The sequence below is a fragment of the Panthera uncia genome, chromosome C2 (genome assembly GCF_023721935.1).
Source record: "Panthera uncia isolate 11264 chromosome C2, Puncia_PCG_1.0, whole genome shotgun sequence".
NCBI classification, from domain to species: domain Eukaryota; kingdom Metazoa; phylum Chordata; class Mammalia; order Carnivora; family Felidae; genus Panthera; species Panthera uncia.
In genome coordinates this window covers 39806551-39822319 of record NC_064810.1, presented here as the reverse complement: position 1 = coordinate 39822319, position 15769 = coordinate 39806551, and the positions used below count along the sequence as shown (strand labels likewise).

Genomic DNA, 15769 nt, shown 5'->3' with positions numbered 1-15769 from the left:
TCCTGTCTACACGATGCAGATGTTCTCAACAGCATATGGCTCTCTGAAGCCTGAGTCCTTGCAAAGGGCACACACTACTGAAGTGGTAGGCAGACACAGAGTCCACGGACAGGGAGTGGGGAGCAGCCTCAGATTGTCTGGATCCAGCTCCAATGGCTGCACTAATGCTTCCCTGAAACTCGATTTTAAACTAAGTAACCTTTTTCCTTGCCGCTTCTGCAAGTTCCCCTCCTTTCTTACCCTTTTGTTTCAGGAACCTGTACCACCCTGAAGACACGACAAAGGAGGCTGGCAGCGTGTCCACAATTCCTGTCAAAACCAGCTAGGTCTTGTATTTCCCTATAAACCACCCCCCCACCCCCCACCCCTTCCTCTGGGTGGGCTTGCAGTTTTGAAGGCCATAGCCTGCTGGGAGCTCCTCTGCCCAGCAAAGCAGTCAAGCTATTAATCTTCATTTTCCCAAGCTCTGTCTTTGTGTTATGTTTTGGCTCCGAAGCATGGAGGTCAGTTTTCAACAATTCTTCACCTGGGTATTGCCCTCCAAAACGTCTTAAATGATCTTCTCCCTGTGATTTTCCAATTCTCTTGAGCAGGTACGTCTCCAATGAGAGAGTGTTGTGTGAATGGAGGTCTCCGTCCATGGATTCCCGAGAGATTTATGTGGGGATCCACACTCAGAATAAAGACACCCAGAAGGAAAGTAGCAAGCACAACACAGTTTATTAAAGCCAAAATACATTCTCCAGGTGGGAGAGCTGGCAGGTTCCCCCAGGGAAGCAGCCCCGAGGTTGTTTTGCAGATTGGATATGATTGGGTCTCTCCAGGCTGGGAGGAGCAGTGACATACAGTGGCGTGGTCTCCAATGGAGGCTGCTTTCAGTCACTTGGGTGACTCCCCCCTCACTTTGGGAGGGACACTTTTTGACTCTGCAAGATTTACACCTACCCTTCAGGCAGGCTTTCTCTATGGCGGGGCTATCCCTACAATGCAAATGTATTATAATGAGTCTAGGGGTTACCCTGGAGGGAAGAGGTGGAGGAGGGAAGGGAGCCCAGGCTTCCCACTTGTGGCTCTTGGTCTGTCAGCCCCAGAGTCTTGGAAGGCACAAGGTCAGGATGTTGAACTCCTGACCAGGAATAGCTTGGTCAGAAGGCTTAAAATGTAGCTTTTTTTTTTTTTTTTTTTTTTTTTTACCTTCTCACCTCCAGCTCAGGTTTTTATCATTCCCCTTCAAGGACTCGGGGCTCTGCCTCAGGGCGTTCCTTCCACTGCTTTGGTCTAGCTTCTACCTACCAGGCATGTGGCCCCAGAACTTGGGTGTAAAAAAACAATTTCTTTGAGGTTCTCTCAGGGAAGAATTATTAAATTAGAATTATTAAATCCTGTTTATAAAAACATTGAATTTACACTTGAGAATTAGAGAGAGAGAGAGAGAGAAATTGTTGATAATTGAGAAACTTTTATAGCAAGTTGATAGAGTATTTTATGCCTGTTGAACAAAATTTTTTAAGTGGAGGGCTATATTTAAATTTTCTTCTAATTAATTTATATTGTATTTTACAAAAGTATCAGCCCATGACATTTTTTTTTAAAGGCCGGGGGAGTGTGTGGAGGGATGGGGGTAAAAGATCTGGACTTCACCAAAGACAGTTTGAGAAGCTCAGTTCTAGCATACTTTTTACCCTCCCCAACTCACCAAACACCTAGTCTGGCTTTATGTCTACCCAATTGTCATTAGCATTTGTTTCAATCTACTGATAAACTTCTGCAGGTGAATGCAATCCCATTATACATCTTAGTAGGTGCTATGAATTGTAAATGGAATCCAGTCCTGATCTCCAGGTATATAGCCCATCTCACAAGGGCTAATCAGTGTTGTTCAATTTGTAACTCTAGCCCTGAGAAGCAATAGTCATCACAAATAACGGGAGTAGGGGATCTATTCTTGAAAAGAAAAAAAAAAAAAAAAAGTTAAAGTTCTTTTCATTCTAAATGACTGCTGAGCGATGTCAATCTCACCCACTCAACTATTTTTCCATGCTGCTACCGCCTTTTGTCTCTACTGCTCCCTTTTCTGGCTTTATTCTCAGGTAGCTAAACCTCTCAATTAGGGTAAAGACAATTTTTATTCTTACTAAATCTTTCAGGGGAGGCTTCCAAGATGGTAACATAGGAGGCCTCTGAATGTCCCTCCTTTCAGGGATACACCAGATACATTGCTACACAGGGATCAATTCCCTCCAGAGAAATCCAGAAACTAGTTGAGGGCTCGTACACATCAGGGACTGGGAAAATACATCAAAATGAGTAGGAAAGACTGAAATCCACGTTCACCACAAGCCCCTGACACAGTGCCTTACAGTCAGAAGGGAACCCCAACTCCCAGCTTGTCCCTAAGGAGCAAAGGGTTTGCACTCCACATACAGTGCCCTCAACTTTTAAGGTTATCTCTAAGACACAGGCTCCAAATCTTCTAACTCTGACAGTATTCTCAAGTTTCACGGGACCGGGACCGTAGTAACAAAGTAGCATTTGTGCAACAGGCCTGTGAGCAGTCACCCTGCTATCCCCCCAGACACAGGGAGGAGGGAGCAGACAAAACCTTCCTCTGCCACTTGTTCCCTGAAGGGAGTTTGACCGCATACCGAAGCAGCAGCTGCTGCAGGGCTGACTGCTGATTAGCCTGCACCTACGTGTGGACTAGGGATCCTCTCTGAGGCCCAGAAGAGCAGGTGAGCACTTCCCCCATCTTCTTTCTGGCTCACTCCAAGGATAAAACCAAGTCACCAGCTTCATCCTAGAAGGAAAGAGCTTGCCCACACATCTAGAGCCCCAGCTTTGATAGCTGCCACCCTAGGGATGGGCCCCAACTGTGACAGCCAACAGGGCTTGCATTCATGAGTCCCACAGGACTACAGGACACAAAGAAGCAGTTGTTAGATATATGAGCATTCCTCCCAGCTACCTCTTCCAGCACAAAGAGAGCGGGCAAAAACACCCATCTCCCAGTTTTTCCCTGGAAAGGGTTTGACTACATATTCTCCCAGCGGCTGCCTGAGGGCCAGTGGGCACTAAGCTGCTTTCTCCCTCTGCTCACTCCAACAGTAAAACCCAGTCTCCTGCTTCTCCCTGGAAGAAGATGGATGGAACGAACATTTATAAATGGAAAGAATCGGGGTGCCTGGGTGGCTCAGTTGGTCAAACATCTGACTTCAGCTCAGGTAATGATCTCCTGGTTCGTGAGTTTGAGTCCCACATGGGGTGAGCACCAGCCCTGCTTTGGGTGAGCACAAGCCCCACTTCAGGTAAAAACACTTCTCTCTCTCTCTCAGTCTCTCTCTCTCTCCCTCTCGCTCTCTCTCTGCCCCTTGCTCACTTGCGCCCTCTCTCTCAAAAAAATTAAAAAAAATAAATGAAAATCACTACAAAATACATATTGTCTATACAATGTAACAGAATAATGAAATAATGTAGTTATAACAAATACATTGCTTTTGACTAAAAAAATAAAACTGTCTTTTTAAATGAAAAGTATCAACATCTTGAAGTTCTATAGCGATCTGTTGCATGCCTTAATTTTAATTAAAAAAATGAATAGAATAATCGAAACAAAGAATCAACATTAATCTTTAAATCAAAAGGATTTACAATGAGATTGTAATTAATTACATGCCAAAAAATATCTTATTGAATAGGGTGGTGACCTCAGTTACTTTGTTTAATCACTAGAACAATTCAATCTCCAAATAAGAATTTGGATTGATTCCAAATATAACCAATTAAGATTATCAATTCACTAAGAACAGTGACAATAAACCTCAAAAATAAACTCTTTAAAAACTTTTCTTTTTGATTAATGTATCTGCTCCAATTTTTATTAGTACTTAGGTCCTTGAGGAAAACCATCTTGGCAAGAGGACTCTGCTGTCCCCAGAATGCCTGGGGGCAAACATTTACATAAATAATTGTGTTGATTTTCTATTCTATTACTGAGTACATCAGTCGTCACCCATTAGACCCATTTACAACAGCCCAAAGTAAAAAAATGCTGTTCTTGTTATATTGAATACATTCTGGAAAGTGACAGATTTTAACAGATTTTTCTCCTATGGATTTAGAAAAAGGATTTAGAACTTTTATATTTACCAACATGCATGGTTACATGTTTCTAATTCAGACAGTGTTTATCTCTCAGGTTCCACAACAAAACCGTGAGTGGTCTAGACAATACTTGTATTGCCAACTGATTATAATTCCTTTCTCTGAATACCTACAGGACAATTACATAGAGATGATTCAGAACGTGAAATCGTTCCTGGTATCTTATATATGAAAATGTGTTTTCATTTACCACATTTAGCAACTTTCCACTTAACATTTTAGTGACCTTGAAACTATGCAAAGACATTTTATTTTCTCAAATGTCTATCTTTTTTCACATGAAATGACAAGTGCTTCCTTAGTATTCTAATTGCTACAAAATGCTGAATCCACTAAGAAGGTTTCCAAGGAACTCCTTTCAATGAACTTCAGGAGGAAAACTAAAACAAGCCTTCTCTAAACAAGACTGGGGGGAAGGAAGCCAGTTTATTCTCCTTATCTTTTGTACTTGTGGATACATATTGTATACCTTTGGATATGCACCTGCTTTTTGTAAATCATAATGTCCATAACTAGTCAGAAAGTGAATATTTCTTGAGATCCCCCCAATGCACAGCACCGTCTCAAGATGCACTGACATTCAGCTTCTCCCCAGAATTCTGCCAAAATCTTCTCTTTGACTTTAGCTTCACCCTTGATCTTTGGACCATCATAGAGCTAAAGAACTACTGGCCTTCCTGAAGTTGTGCATAATCAATGACAGGTACTTGATAAGTTACCAACATATCTAATCAGTATAACGATGTCAGTAATATAAATAAGACGTGCCATTCAGATTTATCGTCATGCTCTGAAAATTTACATTCAAATATAGATAAAAGCATATTAGGTATAACCTGAACAAAAAAATTTTATGTGCCCTATGTGTTGAAATTCTGCCACTCAGCTGAACGACAATCCATTATTATTACCAAAATTAATTGCAGAAATAATAAGCAGTGTTAACAGATGATAAATTTGTTTTAAAGGGGTTAAGAAATATCCGATGGTTGAATAAAAATAAACTGAGAGGTACATCAGTATTAGGAGAGAGTCCCTTAATGAGATAAATTTAGGAAAAATGCATTCTTTTAGAGACAAGATATGCTTATAATATATAAATAATAATAATAATACAAAGATCATTAATAAAGATTAGAATAACATTGCGTTAGTCTGACTTTGATCATATAAAGGGAGTCACTATAAGAATATGAAAATAATGAGTGTGATACAGGAGCGATGGCTTATATGAATCAAGTAGGAGCTGGGAAATAAAGGTCTACCAACATGAAGCCAAGAGATCAACAGCAGTTACTAACGAGGTCAGCCTGGAGCACGGGTGTATGGAGAAGCTGCAGCTTGCAGGGAATTTTGAGAAACCACTGTCACTGGGACCACAAGTGATAGCTCCTAACTCAGTCTACAGAGTTCACCATGGCTTAACACCACGATTTCTCAAGAACGGGGCTCCCCCTCACCTTCATCTTCCACACAAATTACTCTCAACAGGAAACTCTAACCAGAACCTTACAACAAAGAAGATTCGGAAAAGTTTGGTTCTCAGACTAAGGTGGGAGGGTCTTGGTTCCAGGGGAAGAACGGACAACCCACCACTATCACACTCCAATCATAGTAGAATCGGTTATAGTGTAAGCAGTTAAAACATGAAAGAAAATAACCTATAAGTTATATTTAGTTACCAGTTACCTAATCCCATAGAAGTTGTAAAACTTTCAAGACAAAGATTCTGCCAAGGAATTTTCATAGTTTATGAGGATAAATTAAAATCAGAATATCAATTTTGCCACATGGACATTTTACAAAGAGGAAAGTATCCCAAATCCTACATAACAACTCTCAGAATACATCATCTACCAGCTAGACATAATGAAGAATATAAGCATAAACAAAAGGAGAAAGGGTTAAAGAAAAATAGTTTTCCCAGGGCACATAGGTGGCTCAGTCAGTTGAGTGTCTGACTTTTGATTTTGGCTCAGGTCATGATCTCATGGGTTCATGAGATGGAGCCCTGCATCATGGAGCCTGCTTGGGATTCTCTCTCTCTGTCTCTTTCTGCCCCACCCCTGCTGGCTTTCTCTCTCTCTCAAAAATAAATAAATAAACATTAAAAAAAGAAAAATAGGTTTCCCAAATTACATTTTGTTCTCACTAATCAAAACTCAAAATCATAATTTTATAAGAATGCTTTAAGATTTGTCTATGAGGTTAAAAATTAACCCAAAACTAATTCCAATGATTGTTATACACTTATTGAAGGAAAAGGCTATTTTAAGATTTGTCCCAAGTTCATTTTAAAAAATGTAACTAAAAACATTTTCCTGAGTTATATTCTGCTGAATACAAAATTACTAATGATATTACTATGTTGTCAGTTGAAAGCAACTATGCATTAAGTACCTCAAACATGTGGCCAGAGTGACTAAATGGGCATCCAGTAGCTGAGGAGTTAGAGAAATTACCATTCCAGATCCACAGTGTCAAACTTTTTTTTTTTTTTTTAAGATTCTATTCTTTAAGTAATCTCTACACCCAATGTGGGGCTTCAACTTAACAACTCTGAGATCAAAACTCTCATGCTCTACCCACTAAGTCAGCCAGGGACCCCCCACAATGTCAAATGTTTAATATTTGACTCCACAAAATTCTAATAATCATGATATAAAATAATTTTTAGATAAAATTTTAGATCTAGTCTTATATTTCATAAGTTCATTCTATTGTGGTGATATTTGCATTTGGCCTTGGCTTTCGGTAATTATTGATGTAATCACTCCATCATTGAGCATGTGACAAAAAAAATTGCCTTTTACATTATATCTCTAAAATCATATCAACACAGCTCAATTAGATTTTTTTGGTGTTTTATGTAGATATAAATGTCCTACACTCTTTTTGAAACAGAATTATTTCTTTAAGGCCACTACCTTCATAACACCTTGCCCTTGATCACACAGCCAGAACTTCCTACTTTCTGAATTCTCTTTTGTTGTAATTATTTATGCCTATCATCTCATCTCTCCTACTAATCTGATGGTGATTCAATGGCAAGAACATCTGCTTTTTTTCTTTTTTTCATCCCCAACAGGAGTCATGAATCAGCAACTTCCATGGCAAATTCACTCTGCAAATACATTTGGTGTGGTTGACACATTGCATTTGTGTGCATGCACACATATGTGTATGTGTGTTCGTGTTCCCCACAGAGTTGTTCTTTATGTATATTCAAGGAATTGTGTAACCATCATGATCTAATTTTAGAAAAATTTCATCACACCAAAAAACAAAAAACCAAAACCCCACAAAAAACAAAAACAAAAAACTGCACCCATCAACAGATACTCTCCACCCCTGCTGTTTGCCGTAGGCAAACATCAATCTGTTTTCAGTCTCTGTAGATTTGACTATGCTGGCTATTTCATAAAATGGAATTCTACCATACGGGTTTATCTGTTACTGACTTCTTTCATTGAGCATAATGTTTTCAAGATCCACCCATGTTGTATCATACTTCAGTACTTTACTATTTTATATTGCAAAATAATATTCTGCGTATTGATAGACCACATTTTATTTATCTATTCATCAGTTAATGGACATTTGGGCTATTTCTACCTTTTGGCTATTATCAATAATGTTGCTATGAACATCTGTATACAAATTCTTGTCTGGACGTAAGTTTTCATTTCTCTTGGATATGTACCTAAGAGTGAAACAGCTGAGTCATATGGTAAGTCTATTTTAACCTTTCGAGAAACTGCCAGACTGTTTTACAAAGTGATTGCACCATTTTACATTCCCACTACCAGTGTATGAGGGGTCCAATTTCTCCAAGTCTTCACCAACTTTTGCTATGTCTGACTTTTTTTTTTTTTTTTTTTGATTCTACCTATCCTAGTATGTGTGAAATGGTATCTCACTGTAATTTTGATTTTCATCTCTCTAGTGATTAATAACGTTAAGCATGTTTGTGCTTATTAGCCATTTATGTATTTTCTTTGGAAAAAATGTCTATTCCAGTTCTTTGTCTGATTTTTAATTGGATTTTCTTTTTTTTTTTTTTATTAACGTTTATTTATTTTTGAGACAGAGAGAGAGCATGAACGGGGGAGGGGCAGAGAGAGAGGGAGACACAGAATCGGAAGCAGGCTCGAGGCTCTGAGCCATCAGCCCAGAGCCCGACGCGGGGCTCGAACTCACAGACCGCGAGATCGTGACCTGAGCTGAAGCCGGATGCTTAACGGAGCCACCCAGGCGCCCCGGATTTTCTATCTTTTTTAATGCTAAGTTGTAACAATTCTGCATATATTTTGGATACATGGTCCTTACTAGATACATGATTTGAAACTATTTTCTCCTATTCTGTGGGTTGTCCTTTAATTTTCTTGGTATTGTTGGCAACACATTTTTTTTTTTTTTTTTTTAAATTTTGATGAGGTTCAATGTATCTATGTTTTTCTTTTGTCATTTATGCTTTTGGTGTCATGCCTAAGAAAATATTGCCTAACCCAAGGCCACAAAGATTTACTCCCATATTTCCTCCTAAGAGTTTTAAAAGTTTTAACTCTTTCATTTAGGTCTATGATCCATTTAGAGTTAATTTTTGTATATTATGTGAGACAGGAGTTTAATGTCCTTCTTTTGCATGTAAATATCCAGTTAGTTGTCCCCAGCTTCATTTGTTGAAAGATTACTCTTTCCCTATTGAATCGTCTTGGCACCTTTGTCAAAAATCAATCGACCAAAACGTGAGGGTTTATTTCTGTACTTATGCCAGAACGACACTGTCCTGAGTACATACCTTTGTAGTAGGTTTTGAAATCAGAAATGGGTGTCCTCAAACTTTGTCATACTTTTTCAAGATTGTTTGGGTTATTCTGGATACTTTGTATTAACACAGGAATTTTAAGATTAACTTGTCAGGTCTGCAGAGAAGTCAGCTGGAATCTGGGGAGGATTACCGTCTTAGAATATTAAATCTTCCAGTACATTAGCATGTGGTATCTTTGCATTCTTTAGGACTTCTTTTCTTCCTTTCAATGATGTTTTTTAGTTCTCCTGTGTAAGTCTTGAATTTCTTTTGTTAAATTTATTTATACACATTTATTCTTTCAGATGGTATTGTAAACAGAATCATTTTCTTAATTTCATTTTCAGATTGTCCATTACGAATGTATATAAATACAATTAATTTTTGTGTATTGATTTGGCATTCTGTAACTTTGCTGGAGACTCATTTATTAGTCTTAATAGTTTTATTTTTAGTAGATTCCTTAGGACTTTCGATATAAAAGATTAGGGTAACATTTGCAAACAGAGATAGCTTTACTTCTTTCCAATCTGGCTGAATTTTATTTCTTTTCCTTGCCTACTTACCCTGGCTCAAACCACCAATATAATGTTACCCCTCCCCAGTGCTCTTGTGTGCTTACACTCTCTCTCTCTCTCTCTCTCTCAAAATAAGTAACAGTTGTACCTGTTAGAATAGTGCATTACCTCAAACGAGTGAAGAAAATTCCCAATAAGTGAAACGTATTTACAGGAGGGAAAAAAGAGAAATTTTCAGAAAGTAAAACAAGGGGTCCCTGGGTAGCTCAACTTGATTTTGGCTCAGGTCATGATCTCACAGTTCATGAGTTCAAGCCCCACATCCGGCTCTGCATTGCTGGTGCAAAGCCTACTTGGGATTCTCTCTCCTTCTCTCTCTGTCCCTCCCTCATGCACTTGCTCTTTCTCTCTCTCTCAAAAATAAATAAACTTAAAAAAAAAAAAGTAAAACAATCTAGCAGTCACTGAAAATTTTCTCCCTTCTTTAAAAAAAAGGAAAAATCCAAAACTTTGAAGGTAATTTTTTTTCCCCCTTTGGAAAAAGAAATTAGTTCCTAGCCCCTACCCCCGGCCTAAGGAAGTGAAGCTGCCACTACCTATTGCCACTACCATTTCTATTGTTTCACTAAAAGGTAGATAAAAGTGTAATAAGGCTTCTATAAGAAGGTGGATTAGAGGTTGGGGAGAGGCAGAGCTCACCCAGCTAATTCCCCAAGGACAAACATGGCCTGAGGGAGTCCAGAGGACCTGGCCCTTAGACTCTCAGGCAGAGTCCTGCTCCATCTCTTCTATATAGCCACTGTCCCCTTGAAAACTGAGAAGGGGATACAGTGGAGGTGGGACATTTCAAAGACGGTCTTAGCTCTGCCCCCACCCCCACCCACCCCCACCCACCCCCACCCCGGGCTACCTGACTTTGTAGTTGAGTAGTGAGTTCTAGGCCAAACTCCAGATTTCACCTCCAGCCAACACCCTCTGGTAAAAGAAAAGAGGAAATTCCTTTCCTCACCCTTTGGTCCAACAAAGCCATAGTAGAAGAGAGAGGGCCAAGCCAGCGCGAAAGAAGGAAAGCGTGGAACCCTAGGGCAAGGAAGCCAGAAAGGGAGGACCTGAGGCCCACCCAGCCCAACTAATATGAGTGGGGGATCCTGTCAGGACTGCCTAATCCCTACAGACAAACTTTTAGTGGCACAAGCCTTAATCATGTCTCCTCCAGGCTGGAATTCACACCTCCATGCAGGAGTTCCTGCCCTTGGTTCTAATCTTATTGTAAGGACTGAGGGAGTTAATCCATTTACACCAGGACCATCCATCCCCTGTGGTGATTCAAAACACAAGGCTCTGAAGGAGCTTCTAGCTATTTCATTAAAGGAGAGGAAAAAAAAAAATCTTTCTTTTCTTTTTTCCTGTGAGTCCAGATTCAACCGTATTAGGGTGCCAGAAATGGCTCCATCACCCTGTGCACCAAGTAGGTACAGAAGCTCAAGGACAACTGGGGCATTTGCCCTCGGTCTCTAAGTCTGTATTTAGCCATTACCCACTCCCTCTCCTGCACCTGGTCAGAGAAGCCTTATGCAACCAGAGGAAAGAAACTGAAGTCTTCAACTGATGTTCCTCTAAGTCTAAATATAAGAGGAATCTTTTGTATCTAAACCATCAAGATATTTGAAAGGGAAATTGCTTTTATGTCCCCTGGCATTGGTACAGATTTTATTTTTTTTTTTTTCAATCCTCCTATAATTACTGTGTCAGGCTGTGCTGTTTTCCTTCTACTAGTTTTCAACAAATAGGCAAACAGTTGCATAGTTTCAATGTCAAAGCTACTAGGATTTCCTCATAAACACTTCAGGGGAAAGAAGTGTTTCTTCAGGGGAAAGGAGATCCCCCACCCCTAGATGAGAGGTGGGAGGAGGAGACAGTTAACTCCAGGCCCCAGCTTCTTTTGTCAATCAGGAGGCTCAAGCTGTCCCTTTGGGGCTCTGTGAGGTGGTCAGAGAGCACTGCTGGATCCTACTTTTGGCAGGGGGTAATCTGGGGTGGGAGGAAGGGAAGGCACCCTTGAGAAGTATCCGATGCCTCTCCTCACCATTTTACCATTTGAGTAGACCCTTGCTGGTAAGATTTCAAGTGAATACAGTTTTCTTAAACAAGCTACTAGGACAATTCTCATATTGCCTTTACTGTCCAGTTTCCCAAACATGTGTTTGGAATTATCGTTTCATTCCTCAGGGACAGGACAAATTGTTCACTGTAGATTAGATACTTGAAACACATTTGTTTTACCTGAGTCACATCTTTATGGAAATTTTCCCAGGACTGAATTTTCAAGAAACCATGACTGGCATTTATCATAGTTATTAAGCATAATGAAATCCAAACCGATATGAATTCATCTCCTACATCAGCCTCTGAAGGTCCAGGTTGTGAATACTGCTTAGAGCTGCAACCCAATTACTATCCAAGATTCCAGTTGAGGGAAGTCAGTTAAGTTTATCTCAAAGTCTTGTAAGTTCAATTGGTCAGTTTCTGCTTCATTTAAAATATCTCCAAAACCATTTAATTTTAAGTCTTTAAAGATTTTACTTTCAAGAAAAGAAAATGATCAGTGCTATATTTAATAAAAAATATTGTCATTGCAAAACATGTTACAGAATTATATTTCAGATGGAGAACTGGATGAAAACGGTCAAAAGGTACAAACTTCCAGTTTTATTTTTTTTTAATGTGTATTTATTTTTGAGAGACAGAGAGACAGAGCGTGAGTTGGGAAGGGGCAGAGAGAGGGTGACACAGAATCCGAAGCAGGCTCCAGGCTCTGAGCTGTCAGCACAGAACCCAACGTGGGGCTCAAACTCACAAACCGCAAGATCATGACCTGAGCTGAAGTCAGACACTTAACTGAGCCACCCAGACACCCCCAAACTTCCAGTTGTAAGACAAAGTACTAGATGTAATGTACGTGATGACTAGAATTACCACTACTTTATGATATATTTAAAAGTTGTTAGGAAGAGTACATCCTAAGAGTTCTCATCACAAGAGAAAAACCTCTTCTGTTTTGTAACTATAATGAAACAATGGATATTAACTGAACTTATTGTGGTAACCATTTCATAACATATGTAAGTGAAATCATTATGCTGTATACCTTAAACATATACAGTTCTGTATATCAAGTATATGTCAATAAAAATGGGGGATGTGGGGGAAGAATTATATTTCACTATTTAAGCAAAACCCTATAAAGGAATGGAAACCCCAAATTCTGAGCCTAGCCAAAACTAGATACACTCTAAAGCAGGGTTTCTTCTTGACATTGCATTATTGACATTTGGGGCCAAATGATTCTGTGTTGTGAGGGGCTGCCTGTGCACCATAGATGGTTAGCAGCATCATGGCCTCTACCTAGGGATGCTAATTACATCCCCTGTCCAGTGTGACAATAAGAAATACCTCCAAACATTGGCAAATGCCCATGAAGGGTCAGAATCACCCACAATGGAGACCTCTGTCTAAAGAAAGAATAATACCAAGATTATCTCCGGGTAGAAGTCAGATCATATGTATGAATGATATTCCAGTTAAAAGGCCTAACCTGCAATAAATCCTACAGCAGGCACATCCAACAGAGATGGGTCATTTGTCGAGTCTGGACTGTCCCTCCCAAGTCTAACTTCATCTTCCATGAACTACCCCCAGGGTGGTACAAACTTAGGAAGAGGATGTCATTCCAGATCCTCTCCTCCAAGGGAATCAACAGACCTCAGGAAAGGTAGGGAATATTGACCAAGATAAGTACACTTGTTTCATCTGATGGATAAAAGCTCTTCTCCAGACCAGAGGTTGTTCTCACCCTTAGCGTTCGTGGGCAAAAAAAAGTGCATATTCATTATGTGACCTAAAACTGGATACCCACACTTTGAATCTTTTTCATTCATCCTACAGATATAGTTATTCACAGTGGTTTTTTTTGTTTGTTTGTTTTTGTTTTGTTTTTTTTAGGTATCCTACACTGTACAACGTGCTCACAGCCACAAGGTAAAACATCAAAAAATTGTCACTACCTGGAAGGAGCTAATGATCAACAGATGAACTAGTCTGGTTTCCTTTCAGCACCACAGAAGCTAACTTCCATCTTCCACGGCCCTTCTGTGGCAGATCCTGGCCTCACCCAGGGGAGCATATATATTCCCATGGCAGTTGTCTGTTTACTTGGAAAGGCGAAGTTTGTTTTTCCAACATCTAAGTCTTGCTTGAATTGACCCCACAGGTCCCTTAATCCCACTAAGCTATTCTGATCATGTGCTTATTTCAACTCTTGTCACCGCTAACGAGTGATTCCCTCCCTTCGCACCAATTTTTTGGTTCATGTTCTTGTGTAACAGTGAGCATAGAGAGCTTAAGAAAAGTTATAAAAGGAAATGTTCACAATATTCAGAATTGAGTCTTAGATTGCAAATTCCCATTTTGAACAGTTAAATATTAGAAGTACTGTGTTGAAAAGGATTCTCTGATGGAATGAAACACGGGTTAGGTTTCTGACATGTACAGAATGCTATGGGAGCTCAGATGAAGGAGTTCTTATCTCTGCAGAAGACGTAAGGGATGGTCTTCTAAAAATACAACATTTTATAAAGTTCCAGTTCCCTATTTGTGACCGGAGAACATTCCAGGCAGGAGGAAATACATTTGCAAAAAGTTCCAGCAAGTTCCAGCAGTAATTCAAGGCATGTGGGTTGGGTTTAGAGGCAGGCTGAAAATATTGTGGAAAATAGGGCTGGAAAGTTAGAAGTTAAAACAGAGATAATCCAGACTTTTTGTATGTGTCACTCTGGCAGCAAGCAGTGTCAAGAATAAACTGGAGAGATTTTTTTTTGTTTGTTTGTTTGTTTGTTTTCCTGTAATGACCATGTCACTCACCTTAAAGAGAGTAATGCCTTGGGAGAACATTGCAACAGACTCAGAAGCTAATCAGATTTCAACCCCATCTAAATTGATATAATTTCTCATTTACATAGAAAAGAGATAACTAAACAAAACCAGCTCTAATGGCAAGAACTGAGTGTGAGGGTGGTGCTAATTACGAACATGATGGAGATCACGGGTAAGATTTATTAGGACTCTCACTAGATGCCATCGCTGACTCTCAGCACCTGACCTGGGCACTAGTGTCATCTCATCCTTATGTGGCATACTGCAAAAAGACCACAAATTCCGCCCATCCTTGAACTGTGTTCCTCTGTGATATGAATTTCCGCTCTTCCTATCAAGGGGTGGAGCCTATATCTCTACCCCTTCAATCTGGGCTTGACCGTGTGATTTGCTTTGGTCCAGAGCATTAGCAAACATGATGTGAGCGCAGCCTTGAAAACAGACCTGCTGTTTTTTGCTGCCCTGACAGCACCACGTGAGGAAGCACGAGTTAGCCTGTTGGACGGTGAGCCACACATTGCCCATCTGGCAGATGGTATCCACCCATCTGGCCAACCTGAGGTGAGGCCTCCCCAGACCAACTAGCCTGCCAACCACTGACGTGTAAATAAAACCATCCTAAACAACCCTTCGCTAGCCAGTCTCTCCAGATCAGAAAGATCTCTGAAGCCAATCCACAGGGTTATAGAAATAATAACTGTTTATTGTATTGAGTCACTATGTTTGGGTGGTTTGTTACATACCAAAAGCTTACTAACAGACCTCAGTGCGATCCTAGGAGATGGATACTAATATTATTTCCAAAATGGGAGGGGGGGGGAAATGAGACATTTAAGACTTGTCCATAGTTACAGAGCTAACTGATAAAGATCAGGATTTGAACCCAGCTTCTAGATTGGTGCTTCCTTTTGGAGGGGCCGGGGTGTGTTTTGGTGTTTTGTCTGCTTAGCTAGAAGAATCTGCATAGTGTTTTTTTGATTAAGGAAACTAAGATTTTGCTAATACTTTAAAAGAAAATGAGGGTGGGGAAGACTTATGAGAACAAGAAATCCTGGGGAAAAAATAGTTTACCAGGTTTGTCATCAACGAATACACAGGTTAAAGAGAAGAATGATAATTGTATTTTGCAGTGATTGTCAAAAACAGTAACTCACAGCCTATCAGTCAGCTAGGAGACCTGTAGTCCACAGGGGCTTTTAGGTGGTCTACCTGCTGGCCCATAGACCTACTACTAACATGTATGATATTACAATCAGACATGGATGTACTTATTATATACCTCCATGAAATGTTATCAAAATGCCTCATGGTTTTTATTTCATTCATTCTTTCTTATTTGGTCGTGGCA

At 39.9% G+C, this 15769-nt stretch overlaps 1 long non-coding RNA gene across 1 annotated transcript; it reads left to right on the top strand.

The window, feature by feature from the left end:
* The first annotated feature begins 2428 nt into the window (after positions 1 to 2428).
* Positions 2429 to 14741, top strand: LOC125920846 (uncharacterized). Its single transcript, XR_007457230.1, has 3 exons — positions 2429 to 2732; positions 3106 to 3221; positions 13492 to 14741. It is a non-coding gene; the product is annotated as an uncharacterized LOC125920846 (long non-coding RNA).
* The last annotated feature ends 1028 nt before the right edge of the window (positions 14742 to 15769 follow it).